Below are 15945 nucleotides of genomic sequence, written 5' to 3' on the forward strand. Positions count from 1 at the left end.
TAAGATGGGAGATGGCCACCAGGAAAGGAGATTTTGTGAGGAGCTGCCACAAAATAATTGTATATTGATCAGGTGGGAAGATGAACAAATGCAAAGAAGGAAGTGGGTGGCAGGTCCTTATTTTATCAGCCAGGTTAAGGATTTGGATCCTGTCATGTTTCTTGGGACAAGGTGCTGTGGGTGAGCTTGGATGTGTCCCAAGGCATCCCTGGGAGCGTGTGTGGTGTGCCCCTGCCTGTCCCCAGGGAGCGAAGCCCCAGGCGACGTGGAGGAGATGTGTCCCTGAGCTCTGGGGCCAGGTGCCACAGCAGGAGGGCTCCTCCTGTGCTGTTAGCAGCCGCTTCCCGCCAGCACTCGAGCAAACCCCCAGCCTCACGCTTGCTGGGATTTGCCCAGATCCACTTCTAAGGGAAAGCGGCAGCAGCTGAGGATGCGAGGTATCACTGGCATCTGTCCTGCCGGTTGTGTGGCTCCCGGGGGGTGTGTGGGCACCTCCATCCCGCAGGAGAATCCCGCAGCAGGGGGAGGCAGCGTCAGCGGGGAAGGGGCTTCGGGTTTCACCAGACCCCAGAAAATGCAGCAGGGGGGACGTTGTTTGTTTGGTGCCATGCTCTGTCAGTCCTGTCACTTGCAGAAACAGGTTTGGGTCTGCTTTTTTATTTTTTATTTTTTTATTTTTTTCCCAAAGTTTGATGAAGATGCAGTATTAGCCAATGCAAAACTTTATGCATTTGGGCCAAATTTGGTTGGTTTAATAAAGGGAGGTGTGTTCTTCCTTCCGAAGCACTGATACGATTTATTCTGACACTTCCGAAATGAAGCATGTGGCTTTTTCAAGCTAGGGTCACAGAGATGGTGCTGATTGCAGCACCAGGGAGGGCTGCCATCCCTCTGCAGTTGCTTTTAAGTCTCTGCCTTTCTGGTCCAGTCTTTACCAAGATGCCTCTGCCTGGGGGTTTCCTATAGCCCAGGGAGCCAGGTGCTCCTTTTGGAGGAGGGAGATGCTGGTTTAAATCCAGGCACCGAAGTAGAAGATCTTCCATATGCTAGGGGAATGAGCAAGCTATGGAGCTGTTGGATGCAAGGGTCAGCACCACTTCTGCTCTGTCTCACAGTGTGCTCCCTTTGAGACTTTTGCCTTTTGCTGTCTAAAATGACTAAAGATGCAATTACCTTGTTTCCCATTTTCCTAGTAATTAAAAAATATATCTACTTGGGTTTTTGGTTGTCTAGGAAGGACCTTCATTTTCCTCTTATGCTTACGGTATGTCCACCAAGCCCCACACACTATAACGAGTGCCCAAGAAACACTTTGCTGCTCCCAGTGTATCTGCAGCATGTTGCACAGTGATCAGGAGGTAAAGCCTGCTACTTCCAGTGCAGGTTTGCTCAGAAGGGCTCAGGCCAGTGGTTTCCCTCTGGGTGCCTTAGGCTGCTCGAGATAGCAGTCATAGGGAGGGCCCAGGGGGAGCTTGCTTTCAGGCAAGGTGTGCAGTACTCAGCATACAGACAGTATTTACAATTACCTATTTTGGTCTCTTCCTGGAGCATTTCTGCTGTCCCGTACCTACTCATCTTCTATCGTTTCAGCTGTCTGACATGTCCTTCGTTTCCTGTGATAAACTCCTGTCTGACACCTGTTGCTGTTGAGCATTTGCAGTGTTTCTCTGCTGAAGGTTGGGTGGCTGCAGTGTCAGCAGGAAAAGCTGTAAGCGTGTGCGCGCCATTTGGCAAGCACTGAGCTTTGAGAAAGATTGCAACGGCTTGGAGCTGTGCCCTGGTACAACCACCTACTTTGTTTAGCTGATAAGTGGGAAGTGATCCTATTATCCAAAGTCACAAGATGCACAGGGAATTCCATGGAGAAGCTTGTTGAAACCAAACAAAGGAGGTTCAGTGAACTACAGAACCAATACGTGAGTACGGTGGTTTTTCCTGCACTAGTGAGGCTGTGAAACTCGTTGTCAGGGGGACTACTTAAGGCCAAGAACATAACAAGATGTAGAAAGGAACCAAACATTTAGGCAGTTATCGGAGTTACTCTAATTTGTAACAAGTTTGAAAGGAATATATAATCCATTTCACCACAATAGGCTGTTCATGAGGTGATAGAGGCTAATTACATCTTTCCATGTCAAGATGCTGCGGAGGTTCTTGTGCTCTCTTAAACGTGGGATTTGGGGTTGTAAGAGAGATTTCTGCCTTGGCCAGACTGCTTGTCTGCTTTGATTCTCCCATGTTTCACCACAGGTTTAAAGTAACAAGCTGGGGATTTGCTGCCAGCAAATTCTCTCAAGATCTCAGCTTCAGGCTACAATGCTGACAACATGCAACAAGGCACCAAATTATTCTACCAGTGATTCGGCTTTGTCAGTGCAAGGTCCTTTCAACACAGAAAAGTGAAGCCTATTCCTACCTGAGGCACTTGCAGCTACATGGCACCCTGGCCAGCTGGGGAAACTTAAGGGGAAGAGTCTTGCTCAATAAATGGTGGGGTCAGCGTGTTCAGAGCTGTCTTGGTCAAAAGAGGTCTTCTACGCACGTGTGTTTATGGGCACATGGCTGTGCATTCTGCTGGATTTTGTCTAAGGCACCATAACGGGTGAGTCTTCCCCAAAACCCTTTGAGACAGCACATTGCCCTGTCCTCGGACAGGGAGGGGAGAGCGCAGGGAGGTGACCACAGGAATGTGACCAGTGAACAGTGCCGGCATCACAGGACTTGCAGGTGGTGGGAAATAAGGCAGTGACGAGTGAATGGCACGAAGGTTGGGTTACGGGCACAAGTGAAGGGCTCTGCTGGCTCGAGGGAGGCGATGGGCGTGCCGAAGAAAGGAGGATTTGCCTTTTGGCTCCTCCAAGTGCTGCGTAAGGCACTGATACCCTAGGCTGTGCCTAGGCTGTCAGTGGTGCAGGCTGAAGTCAAATGGCTTCAAAGGAGCAGGCAAGGGAATGGATATCTGAAAATACAAGCCTGCTGTGGTGGATTTGGTTACGGGCAGCCTGAGAGAGTGCGTTTGCCCTTTACCTGCACGGGGGATGCTTGAGAAGGGTTGGGGAAAGCGTGCGTGTGCCCCAGGTCGGGAGGGAGGGGAGGCACCAGCTGGTGTGCCACATATAGCCTGCGGCTGACTTAGCACTTGTGCCCAGTCGCCCTCCCTCCCGCTCAAGGTTTTCTAATTCTGTCCCAGACGATGTCAGCGTCCCCCAGCAAGCGGCGGCGAGACATACAAGGCATTCCTCACAGAGCTCGAGAGCATCTCTGTGCCCACAAGGAGGGCTGACCGGGGAGAAGCAGCTCCCTGAAGGAGGTGCTGGGCTACTTGGGGCCGCCTCTGGCTCACGTTCAGCCGTGTAGAAACCTTCCTGACACTGCTGTTCTTGGGGGAAGAATTTGAGTTGCCCAAGAGCACTTTGCAGTTTGCTTTTCACTGTCCCATAAAACTCTGTTATTTTTGGCCTCCGTGGCTGTACAAGGGTCTGTTTGTAGATCATACAGCAGCTCTGAAGTGCAAGCACCTTGGCTAAATGCAGCCACACTGTGTGAGCAGCGCTGTGCCTGGCTCCTGCTGGGCAGAGGCAGGACGTGTATATCAAATTCTGCCAGGCAGGACTCCTTACTGCAGGCCCTGAGGAGTGCTGTGTGGTTTTAGATGTGGAGATTAAGCACTGCGTAAGACACTAATCCTGGCACACTCTCTCTCACAACATACGATAAAATCATGCTGGTGCTGCTTTAGGCAATCAGGATTCCTGGTCCCGAAACCTGTGTCTGAGCTGCAGATCTCACTGCCTTTCCCTTCTTCCCTCTTCCTCAGGACGCGCAGCAGAGGAGTCACATTACTGCTCATTTAAATGAACTGTGCCTTTCTCAGATCCCCTTTCAATAATCTACTAGGAGATGGAATGGCTTCAGCCTTGGAAAGGGCACTGAAAGATAGCTGATATAGGGCACAGGGTCCCTGTGTACCTGCGTTGCCTGGAAAGTCTCAAAGTGACTTATGGGGCAACAACCTCTTTTCTTTCCCTCTTTTCTCCCTCTCCTTTTGGACATAATTTGATTTTGGGGAAATCTAGTGTTGGAATCTTGATCTTTCTTCTTTGGCCATTAATAAGCTTCTCAATGACTGGAGGTATGGACAGCCTTCAAGGTCTGCAGCTTAGAGATGCGAGCATCACTCTTTGATCATACACATGCTGTCCTCATCATTGACATCCTGTCTCTGCCAAGCATGCAGTCTGCGTTTGCTTAAATATTGCCAAATGTCCAGGCTCTCCAAAATGTGCTGGGTACACCAGAACGCCCCATTTTCTAACTGTATGCACGAGTTTTAGAGTTGAGATGGCCCAGCAAGAATGAAGCTGTAGGAACTCAAAGTTTTCAGTTATTTCCATGTCTTGCAGTAAATACTTCGGATTTATGGGATCTATATGGGTTTCAGATAATACTTATGCATTTTGGATCATATCCCTGAAGATGATGCTCTTCTGGGAGAGAAGGTTATAGAACTATGCTATCAGGTGATGGATTGTATTGTATGTATCTCAGAAAGTCCTTTTAAGGGTCTAACTGCATTGTCATGGCTTAATAAGCTTTGGCAGAGATCCATGGAAGTATTGTGGACATAACCTGTGCCATGGTTGTCAGACTGGACACGAGTACAGCGCTTGGGGAGCAGCTCCTTTCTCACAAATCACTCAGAGCGTTTCTGAGCATCCCGTGTGCCTTCTTAACGTGTCTGTTGCTGCCTGTAAAGTAGCTGTGGCAGAGAATCAGCATGGAGACATGGAGCTGATGTTTTGCTTGGGAGCTTTTGAGATTTGAGGCTATTATTTTGTGTCTGGTGGCAGGGCATTGCCTGCTGGCACCCCGGCTGTAGCAGCCCTGTACAGTTGACAATATGCCTTTTGGTCCAGTCTTCTGGCCACCATCATTGTCAGTCTGGTGTCTATGGACTTGCTTTCTCCCATAGCATCAGCAGGTGCTGTCTCATGGCACCTCTTACCCTGCTGGGATTTTCATTCCCACTGTCTGCCCATAACTGGAGAGGCATCCACCAGCCAGCAGGTAAAGTAGCCTCCCTTCAGAAATGTCATGGGAGGACGGTGTGGGTCCCTTAGCGCTCTCAGTGCGAGAGGGGAGACTCAGCAACCCCTCGTGCTGCCACGTGGGGGGACAGAGCATGCAGCAAGCTGCTGGGTGCTTCTGATGGGCAGCAGGGAGGTCTTTGTCTCAGCACTGCCACCAATTCCCTGGGCAAACCCGTCCAGGTCACTTAAAACTGTCTGTGATGGAGCTTGGCCTTTTGTACTGTGCATGTAGCACCTCTGCGTTCCTTCTGCGTGTGAAAACTGACCTCAGTAAGGCTCTGAAATCATCATGTTGGAGCTGCGAGCCTCTTTTTGGGGAGCGAGAATGCATATGCGTGCAATGCCTCTTCTTCAGGATGTCAAGTCGCTATGCTGGCTTTCTTTAAATAGCCTGTTGGTTCTGCACCCCTTATTTAGCTGTAGGGAGACGAGTGACACGGTGATGCTCAAGAATGTCATTTTGCTTCTCGTGTGACCGATGAGATCAGAGGTTGTTAGCGGGAGATGTACAGTGACCCTCCCCGAAAGTGCAGCTGGATGCAGGACCTGGAAACCCAGCAGGGTGAGGCAGGGTGTCAGCGCACGGGTGCTGAAGGACCAGGGGGACCCTCTGGCCGTGGGGAGCACCTCAACCACGACGAAATCTTCGTGTGACAGTGCTTGGCAGCCAGCGCAAGCTGCCTCTGCCTCCACCTAGAGCCCTCAAGCATTACAGTGAAAGCTGCCGTCTCCTCTCAGATACAGGTATTCAGGGCTCTGGCGGTCCACCTGCAGGGTGCGATACGAGCAAAGTTTCAACCTGAGCCCCTTGTGCTTGAATAGCTGGCCCCGAGGTGGTTTTTCCTGCTTGTTAAACTTCTGTCAAAGTCAGTCGCTTTGCAACATGAGATGGCTTCAGAGCTGCCAGCGAGCGGCTGATGACATACTTTATGAAGACTGTTACCCCCAAAGGTAGTTCAGGAATGCCTGTTATTTTTATTACATACTTTTGTCCCAAACTCATCTCTCTCAAGCAGCTCCATTAACTCAATAGGGTTGCAACAGTTTGCTGCCGGGTGCTGTTCGCATGTGTGCAGGTGCAACTTCTATTTTTAACCCTTTCTCTTATGAGCTTATCTTCTTTTTTCCTAGAGAAATTTCAGACCAAAGAAGTGGAAACAAGTGCAATGAGTGCTAACACTGATTTGGATGAATGTTTGCAGAAAGAACAGTTTGAAATGACAGTGGTAAGTGCAGCATAGAAGTTATTGCTTTTCTAGTTTTGGGGCCTCCGAAGTAAACGTGAGACATCAGATCATGGAAGGTGATGCTGCCACAGGAGAGTTGCCTGACACAAAGTCCAGCCCCACAACTTCTTAAAATCGGTTGTGCCACCCTTTTTGTTTAGCAGTGGTCACATTGAAATTATTTATCTGTTCATTTTGGCAAATGAGCTTTAGTTTCTGGATTTGTCAAGGATGGGTAATGGTAACTATTCTCAGTGTAAACTCTGGGCCATTTTGATTAACTAGTAGACTACGTAGTAATTTATTTCCTGCAGATTCGTCATTAGTTTTCAGCAAATATTGTGAAAAAAATTGTGTAAGGTGAATAGACTTGGTAAAGGCTTTTGCCAAAGAATATAAGACATTTCAACTAAACTGAAGCAATTTAGAAATTCAAGTGACTATTTTGTAGTACTTTTATTCATATTCATACAACAACGTTGTCCATTAAGGAAGGAATTTAGAGGGTTTTGCAAAATTCAAACAAGCTTCCATCTATTGTGTAGAGATGAAATGCTGGTTTCTGGTATTTATCTGCTTTTCCAGCAATAATCTAGGGTACCTGTACCATCTCAAAGGAGCAGAAATGTTTTGCAACTAACGTGATGAAATGAAATAAAGTTAGTTTCAACATAAAGGAGCTTCCTCTACTGTTGCAATCGCAAATGCCTTGTGGCTTTAGCCTCCCCGGGAGGAAGACAGGATGATCCTGTGCTGGCTTTGTGCTCTGGGACGTGGGATCGTGTAACCTTTTTGTCTCCAGGCGTTGCATGCAGTGTTTCTGGCTGGCGGGTATTGGCTCCCCTTTATCTGTGACATGTTTTGTTGCTGATTCCTTGTGGCAAGTGGAGTTGGGTCTGTTTCCTGGTAGATGTCTAAAATAAACAATTTAGATAATGTTTGAATACTTTTAACCAGTAATAACATGAAGCCATATGTGCTGCAGTGAACTCAAGCCAGTGCTTCTCTTTCAGAAAATATTATGAAATCATTTTGTTTGATTTGCCATTGTGAACATTACGTACAGATGATGATTAGAGGCACTTGATTAATTCTTCTCTTATTGTGCTTACGTAAATTGGCAGGGGCAAAGGAGATGGCTTTCACAAATCACAAGCTTTGGAAAACTTAGTGTTTGTATAATGGCCATGTAAAAAGATGTGTTCTCCTAACTTCTGCTTTGTTCCCTGCAATGAGTGTACAGGATTTCTTATTATGATAAAATCCTGTCGAAATAATTAAGGGTTATGAAAATCAAGACATCTGGAAATCTGTCTATTGCTAGGGGTGGAACTTGGATCCAACCTTCATGTTGTCAGATGCATCTCTCAAGGGATGGGAATCGCTGTAATGTTGGCAACCTCCTGCCTGTTCCTCCCTTCTCTCTCTTCCCATGTTGAATGCCATTTTCATACAGCTTTTACAAGATAGCTTAATATCGGGGGAGACAGCTGTATTTTTAATACCGCCATAGTTACTATCCTGAGAGGTGCGAGGCTGGAGTGTCATGTTTGTGCCTGCTGTGTTTGATAGGAGTTAGAGTTGGGGAGTCTCTCTCTTCCCTTTGTGCTTTTTGTGATCTTAAATCAATTGAGACTCTAAGCCATCTTAAAACGTTAGCTGGGGCTTATGCTCTTGTGGAGCATCACTGTGGAGATGTCCCCAAGAAAGCTTCCAGCAGGGATGCAGTCCCTGCTGGCTTTACTTGGCATCACCTTTCATTTTATTTTGTCAACCTCTTCCGGTTCCCTTTTGTTGTCATTATGGATGTGAGGTTTTTATCTCCCTTTCTGAAAGGTTCAGTTTCCACAAGCAGTTTTGTGTAGTGCTGTTATTCTTTAAATATTGTTACAATGATAACTCTCAGCCTGCTGTGGGCTTTAAAGTTTACCGCAAGCGTGCTGCTTGTTCTCGGCTGCACGTTTGCTCCTCTACCTGAGGGTGCTGAACACTGAAAAGCGTATCTGGCTTAGCAGATCTTCTGCCTGCATACTAGAGCTAATACCTGACGTTTCCCCAGTTCCTAATTAACTTAACAAGTGCATTTTGTCCCACGGTCCTGTCCCTTCAAAGCAAAGGAGAAACCCAAAGCTGCAGCATGGCTGTGAGCGCCTGTTCCCGCACTCTGTTCACTGGGAGGAGAGCTGCTGCAGCTGGGGGTTAGACAGCTGAAGAAAAGAGTCCAGCAAGAAGTGGTAATGGTAGCTCTTGGGACAAGAAGACATCTGCCAGGAGGAATGTGTTGTTGGCAGCTGCGGGCTGCTCTTCTCCTCTGTGCACTCTGGTGCAGACCTGCTTTCCCTGTCACCCTTTGCTCAGTAATGAGGATGGTAATTGTTATTTATTGGCCAAGGATTTCAGCAGTTGCAAGTGATTTTCTAAGACCAATTTTGTCGTTTTCAGAAAGTGATGAACATTTTCCCCCATTAAAAAAAAAAATAAAGCAGCCTCCTTTCATGGATTTTTAAGTTGAGCATCTTCCAAATCAAGGTGTCTCAAATCACTTCACTTTGAAACTGTGTTACTATGGGTGGGTTTCTGAAGAGCAAGCAGCAGCCGACTCTGCTCCTAACAAGGTCTCTGGGGCCACAAGATCGTGTAGTGTGCTGTACATTGTATGCTGCATGATTAGGGTTCAAATTAAGGAGACAAAGAACCTAATGGGAAACCTCCATGCAGGGAGGATGAAAGCAAAGGTGTAAATATGGTTGAGCAGTCTGGTAGGTGGGTTCAAGGAACAGGGGAGAGCTCAAAAAATGTTTGAACAGGGTTCTGGTACCCAGCTCACTGAAGTGGTGTCACTTGCAAAGACTTGGATGTTGCACTGATGGGAACGGTTTAACTGGGCTCTGGCACACCTTTCCCCTCTGAGCTCTGGGGAACAGGGTGACCATGTCGTGGGGCCTGAATTCCCATCCCAGTGCTGTCATGAGACAAACAAGTGCTCAACCCCTTTGGAAAGCAAAGATGGGGGATTTTTTTTTTTATTATTTTATTTCCAGTGCAGTTTGGGAAGAACACCATTCAGTGTGGTTTCCAGTTCTGCTTCAGGGTTAGAGGAGACTCCTGGTACGACTTCTATTTTTTTTGGCATTCATTCATGTGTTTCCACCTTCTATATGTTCCTGACAGATGAAGCTTTTCACCTTCCCAGGGCCCCTACAAACTGCCAGTTGGGTTTCTCTGTGTTGTCTTTTCTCCCAGCCCTAATTTCATGCCCATGCAAGACTCCCAGCCCTGTGTCATCTCTAAAGGTTACGTCCAGTGATTTAGCTGGAGCTGAAGCAAGCATGCCCAGCAGCTAGCTGGGGTGCCTGGCCTGCTGTGGAATAGATGGCCAAGACATCCCCGCTGTTTTTAATAGCTCTCTGACAGTCTTGGCCAGCAAATGTGGCACATTTATTATAACTTGGTTTTCATGCAGGCAGGTGACCTTTGGAGCGGTTAAGCAAAGCACCTCTCACCGTCAACTTTCACAGTCCTTTTAAAGAGCTGGTGGCAGCTTCCTTGCTGCTGGGCTGTGCACTCCCTGGGGTTCATCCAGGGCACAGGCTTGCACGTGGGCAGAGGACAGGGTTGTGTGATCCACATCATAACAAATCCCAAGTCCCTGGGACCTGCCTTCACAGTGCACATCTCCTGCAGGCCTCCAGGGCTGGGCCATGCAGGGTTGCCTGCTCAGCTTTCCCCATCTAGCTGCGCTGGTAGGCATGGTCAGAGAGGGAGAGGGGAGTTCTGCAGTAGTGGGGGGCTGCGAGACATGGGATGCTGCTCTCTTTTTCTCTGCGTGGCTACTGCAAATCTGTCAAACACCCCATTGCCACGGCTGTGCCTCGACTGCAAAGTACAGGGAGAAATCGGTGGCAGTGTGTGATGAGAACAGATCAACCAGAGGAGAAATGATTCAGATGTTCCTTCACTGGGGAAATTAAGCACTTCTATAAACATTTTTTCCCCCAGATATTATCTCACAAAGTTTGGAAGGTGTAATGTTGGAGACGTGCTATTAATTTTGCATGACTTTCAGTTTTATTTGTATGTTTGGCTTACAAGGTTGTGACTTCTTCCTCAGCAGCTTTTAAGCACTTGGAAAATGCTATACAAAAGTTACTACTTTTCCTAGGGCAAATGCAAAGGAAGTATTGCCAGATTCTAAGCTCTGACTGGGGTCCCTATGTTACATACCACACCAAGAAATAGTGAGAATCCCTTCCTCAGAGGTGCTGTAAATTAAACTAAAACAAATAGGAGAAAACTGAAGCAGAGAGCAGCCAAATGACTTGCTGGAGGAGCCCAAGCTTGGCATTTGCAGACAGAGGACAGAGATTTGTCTGCTGAGCCCCAGTCCAAGGTGAGGCATGTTTATGGGAACGTGCTCTCAGGAGCAGCTCTCAGACATCTCCTCCAGCCCCTGCTCTTTAAGTTTCCTCCTTTTGGTTGAAACGAAGATTATAGAATTGTCAGGGCATCACATAGAGGCTTTGTAGGCTTGAGTCCAACCCTTTGGCCTGAACTTCCTAGGTGGACCCAAGCAGACAGAGGTTTTCTCCCAGTTCCTAATGGAGCTCCCCAAACTACTTCAGAAGTGGTGTGGGATTCCTGCTGCCTCTCCTAGCAGCTCAGGAGCCATAGCAGGATGGCATGTGAAACTTTGGCTATTTGCAACTATTAAACGCTTCAGCTTTGTCTGCATGGACACAGCATGAACCTTTTACAATAAAAAGTGTGTCCCAGTCAGTGCATAGCTTCGGTACAGCCCCTATTTCTATTGCCTGTGTCCTGCAGCGGCTCCTGTTACAGATGCAGAGGATCTGAGATTACTCAGAATAAGGCAGAATTAGGGAAGGAAGGCACAAAAGCATGGAAATTCATGTGTCCTGGCTTTAGAAGTGAACCAACCTGTGATCAAATAATATATCTTATTATAAAGCACCTCATACTAAATCTTAGAGCGAGAAAAGCAAGGAGAGGATACTGGGCCACTTCTTTTCTTGCTATGAGGAATGTCTCTTTGTTTCCCCCTCACTGCTACCTCCTGTCACAAATCAGGACAGTGAGTGCTAACAACTTTGCTCCTCCATTTTACAAGGCAGTAACTCAATACCTGGATTCATAAATTTCTCAGAGGAAGTCTGGGTGGCTGTTGGTATGAATGAATTAGATTATTGCTGATGAAAACCAGGGAACTGGAACTATTGCTATTGTGAAAATAATGAGAGGGGGAAAAATGCTTGTCTTATTTTAAATAGGATCCCAGATATCAGATCTGTGTGCTTCCAAAACCCACAGTTGTTAGTACTCATTTGGGATCCCTACATCAGGCTCGGTCTTTTCTGTATGTTCCTAAAACACAGAGTCAGCCTTGCTGGAAAGGGATATTCCCCAGCTCTGGGGGGTGTGGACCCCCTGGAGTTCACCCTCTGTGCTGTTGAACACTGGGGGTTCCCAAACACTTCCACTGGCAACTCCCTGCTCTCTATGCAGAGACCAGCTTCTTGCAGATGAATTTGTCAGGCTTGTAAATGCTCTGGGCTGTGGTCTGGTGGGGAGGTGAGTCCTGTTCTGGGAGATGGGCTTTGTCCTCTTTCCCAGAGGGAGAAAGGAGCTACGAATCCCTAATGAGGGTATCCTGGATGTGGGATGTGCTCTCAAAGTCTGTGACTTTCTTATGGTCTTTTAGGCTTTGTCTTCTGCAGTCTCGCTCTCATTTTTTCAGCCACCTGTAAAATCTTACCAATTTCTTCCTCTCCGCCACCAGGAGCATCACTGGGGCCACAGAGGTGGCAACATCTCAGTGGCAGAGAAAGTGCTAAAAAAAACCAGCCCCAAATAAACCCGGGGAATGGGGAAACCCCTGCAGCTAAGAGGTGCTCTGGGGGTCTCCTGCAACGAAGCTGCTTGCTGGTGCCGTGGTCTCCCCCTTGCTGGCAGAAGCATGCCTTAAGGAGGGAGCAGCTATAATAAAACTTGGCCAAGTGGTGGAAATATGATCAACCCCTCAATTAATCCGATTAGAGCCAACAGCCATTATGTGGAACATTTGCTCCTGCCCCGTACGCAGCTGCATGCCATAGTGTAACTATTTATGGGCCAGGCTCCAACGGGATTTATGGAGGATGAAGCCCTACCAGCAGATTCGATTACCGGCTGAGATCTCTGCAAATGCTGCAGCAAACTGCAACGGCCGCAAAGTGTGGGCTGCATGACGCGGGTCCTGCTGGTGAGAAATTCCCCGGCCATGAGGAGATGGAGTGAAATGGCTCCCCGCAGGCGTGGCTTTCTCTCCTTAAGGCTTTCAGAGCACCATTTGGAGCACCTCAGGGCCTTCTCTATCGCTGGTTGTCTTCCTCACCACGAGGAAGCCAAGTTGTGCCCTATCATCCACACGAGTGACTGTGTATGAATGAAAGGTGGCCATTCACTACAGTCTCTGTTCGACTTTTGGGGCAAATTTGCTGAATTTTCCCCTCTGGAAAGAGCAGAGGGGATGCATAGCATCTGAGGGTGCAGGGCTGGCTGCAAGGTGTCCTTTCCGGCATTGGGTGTTAAAAAGAAATGCCCCTCCCTGGATTTGAGGGCTACATGAGAAAGAGTTCATTCATCTCGCCTTCTGCTGGAACCTCTTAGCATCTAGATTACCTAAATATTGAGTATGAAGTCTCTTTTGGGTGCTCCTGGGGGTGCTGTTCCCCACGAGCAGCAGGGAGGACACAGGTTTCCTTGGGTTAAGCCTTTATCCCACACTGCATCTTGCCTTTCCCTTGCTGCGATGCTGTGAACTGGAGTTCTGAAATGATCCAGAGTAAAAACTACCAACTTCTTCCCCCAAAAGGGCTGCATGGAGGCAGAAATAAGTGGGCAAGGGTGAAGTGGGGAGAGAGGTGAAACAGAATTGTCTTCAGACAGCTCTGCTACAGAAGAAAATGGCAAGGACCGCTACACTGGGAGTGAAGGGTGGCTTGAGCAGCAGTTGGGAATACTGAGCTTTGTGGGTGATGCAAAAGCAGGCTCTGCCTTAAAGCAGCAGCTGTATTGACAGCCACTTTGTCCTGTTTTCTCCCCAACAGCTTCCAAGGGAGTGGTTTTGATTCTGAAGCAGCAGAAACCCCCGAGTATGCGATGACGTGATGGTCCTCTCCAGGTCTCAGAGCAGCTGCCCAGGTCTTGGTGCTCACCCTCTGCTTTCACAGGTCAGTTACACCCTTGGGTTGGTACCAGGATGGTGGATGATGCTTGTCTGCAGACACCAAACAACATATTCACAGTGGTGCTAGCATGACCACCAGTGCAGCAAGCCCCTTACCCTTCATTTCCCCTGTGGGCTTGCAAAGCATCACCCAAGCCAAGCAATGTCACTTCTGCAGTGGCAGCATCCATAATTCTCACTCCAGAGCCACAAAGAAGCTCCCTGCCTTTGCCAAAGGGCCTTGGAGCATACACATGGGATATAAACGTGTTTGTGTTAAAGGGAGAGTGTTGTGTCTTTTTTCCAGCTTATGGAAAAGGGGTATTTGGGGGGCATTCTGCTGCTGTGTCAATGATGGGAGAGTTCACCTGTTCTTTCTAAAAGGGAAAAAGAAAAACAAACACAAAACCAAACCATGCCTGTCATGTCTTTGACACTGGGGTCCTTTAGTTAATATAACAAGACTTGCTTTTAAGGTCAGGCACAAACACGTTTATTAGGTAGGCCTGAAATGTGATCAACCATTCAAAGTATACTGAACTCCCCATGACTCCTACGCTCAGCTGTTGCAGACGGGCTGGGTCCTAAACTGCTCTAAACCAGCTTAATTCCATGGGCTTTACTCAGCTCAGGCACTGGCTCCAGATCTGACCCACAGAGATGATTTTTCCACAGCATCACTGCTACTGAGAAAAACAAAGGTAGTAAGGAGAAAAATAAAAATATTACCAAAAAAAAAAAAGGAAAAAAAAGGAGAAGGTATTAAATGTGTTATTTTGATTGATTCAGGAAGAGAACAGCTAATGAAGCAATCTTCTCAGATTCAGCTGTAATCTGAAAATCCATGCTTAGCCCTGTTGCCAAGGTTAAAAAGCTTCGTACGTTAAAAAGCCCAGCTCTGAAGACGCTAGGTATGCTTCCTCCTGGCTTGACAGTGAGTTTGGAAGCTAACGTATTTGGAAGCTCACTGCAAATATTTCCATGGTGAGCCTTGACGTCCTTCCACATAATGAGCTGGGTTTTCTTGAAGCTCTTGCCATTGTGGGATGCCTCCAAGCCACATGAGGGTCCTGGGGAGGCAGGTTTGGTGCAGGAGGACCTCTCAGAGCCCGGAGCAGCCTGTAGGGATGGGGGAAATATTTGTGCAACATCTGGAAAACTGGGGAGGCACAGAGCACTTCCGTGTGATGTGAAGCATTTTCTTGAAATCCTGTCTGCATGGCGAAAGGAAATGAGTTGTTGTCCTCCCCCTGCTGGAGCTTGTGGAGGAGTTTGGGCAGCTGCAGGTAGGATTGGGAAAGATGCATTTGTTTTGCCTACTTTTATTTTTCTTTTTAAGATGTGTTTTTTCAAGCCTCATTTTGAGGCTGTGCACTTCTGAGAGGCGTCCACATTTCTCAGCTCCCTCTCACTCCTCACACTGTACGAATACAACCTCATCCACGTGGGCTTTTTGGTTCCTGCGACTTTCCCAGGGCTCTACATGAACTGAATCCCAGCTCTTTCAGGCATGATGTAGCAACTGAACTACAAGCCTCTCCTTTCTTGCTAGGTTTCCTGCAATATTCCTGGTGTTTTAGCAGCCTGCTGAATTAGCCCCTTCTATCCAGCATGACATTTCCTCTTATACCTGGAGAGTACATTGCACCTAGCAGTAAATGGCCAGATATTTGCACTAAGCTACATGTCTCTGTGAAGCTTGCTGTGTGTTTGGATAAGGTCGTGTCATCGGAGGTTTAAGTTTAGATCAGGGTAAAAAGATTTTATTTGGGAATTCTGCTTTGGATGGGCTTTTCTTCTCTTTCTTTCTTCCTAACGCTGCAGTCTTTGAGAAGTGTTCGTTCCTGGTAGCAAAGGAGGAGAGAAGGGGCTGTGCCCCCCTCAGCCCTTCTGTCACCTCAGATTCTCCATGCCCTGACACACTGCTCCATTGGAGGTGGGACGCACCGCCTATATCCTGTTAAAAAGAATTCCTGTTGCTTTTAAAATCAGTTACCTCAGAGTAACTCTTTACTGGAGGCTCTGTCTAGATGTTTTGGGGTGGTGGTGTCTTCTTTGTGAGCACAATCTTGGTCACAGCCTTCCCTGGCCAAATCAGGAGGGGCTAGCTTGGAGTAACTTACCCTTTTCATGGCCCCTATTGGTTCCAGATCAGACATTTCTGTGTGTTTAAGCTGTTTTAAGAGCTGCCTCGTGAAAAGACTTAATCTGCTCCTGCTTGTTGCAGTATCACAGCTTCAGGTCAAATGAGAAGCCCTGGGATGAGCAGGCAGGCCCATGCAGGGTATAGCTGTGAAAATCCCACTCTCCCCCCTGCATACTGAGAGCTCCTGGGGCTCAGGGTGGCTCCAGCAAGCTTGTGCTTGCCTGGAAAGCACAGAGAGGTGGCTGCAAGGGAGAGGCA

At 47.8% G+C, this 15945-nt stretch overlaps 1 long non-coding RNA gene across 4 annotated transcripts in view; it reads left to right on the top strand.

The window, feature by feature from the left end:
* Window positions 1-15945, top strand: part of LOC125182132 (uncharacterized) — a 49594-nt gene that overhangs the window by 30717 nt on the left and 2932 nt on the right. For 2 of the 4 annotated variants that reach the window (XR_007161176.2, XR_007161175.2), the window contains exons 4-5: window positions 6222-6316; window positions 13423-13545. This is a non-coding gene — a long non-coding RNA (uncharacterized lncRNA). Of the gene's footprint in view, window positions 1-577; window positions 1917-2250; window positions 5835-6221; window positions 6317-13422; window positions 13546-15945 lie in introns of those variants that run through there. The other 2 variants (XR_010832274.1, XR_010832275.1) reach the window with 2 other exon arrangements.

This window comes from Anser cygnoides, chromosome 6 (assembly GCF_040182565.1).
Source record: "Anser cygnoides isolate HZ-2024a breed goose chromosome 6, Taihu_goose_T2T_genome, whole genome shotgun sequence".
Classification (NCBI taxonomy): Eukaryota; Metazoa; Chordata; class Aves; order Anseriformes; family Anatidae; genus Anser; species Anser cygnoides.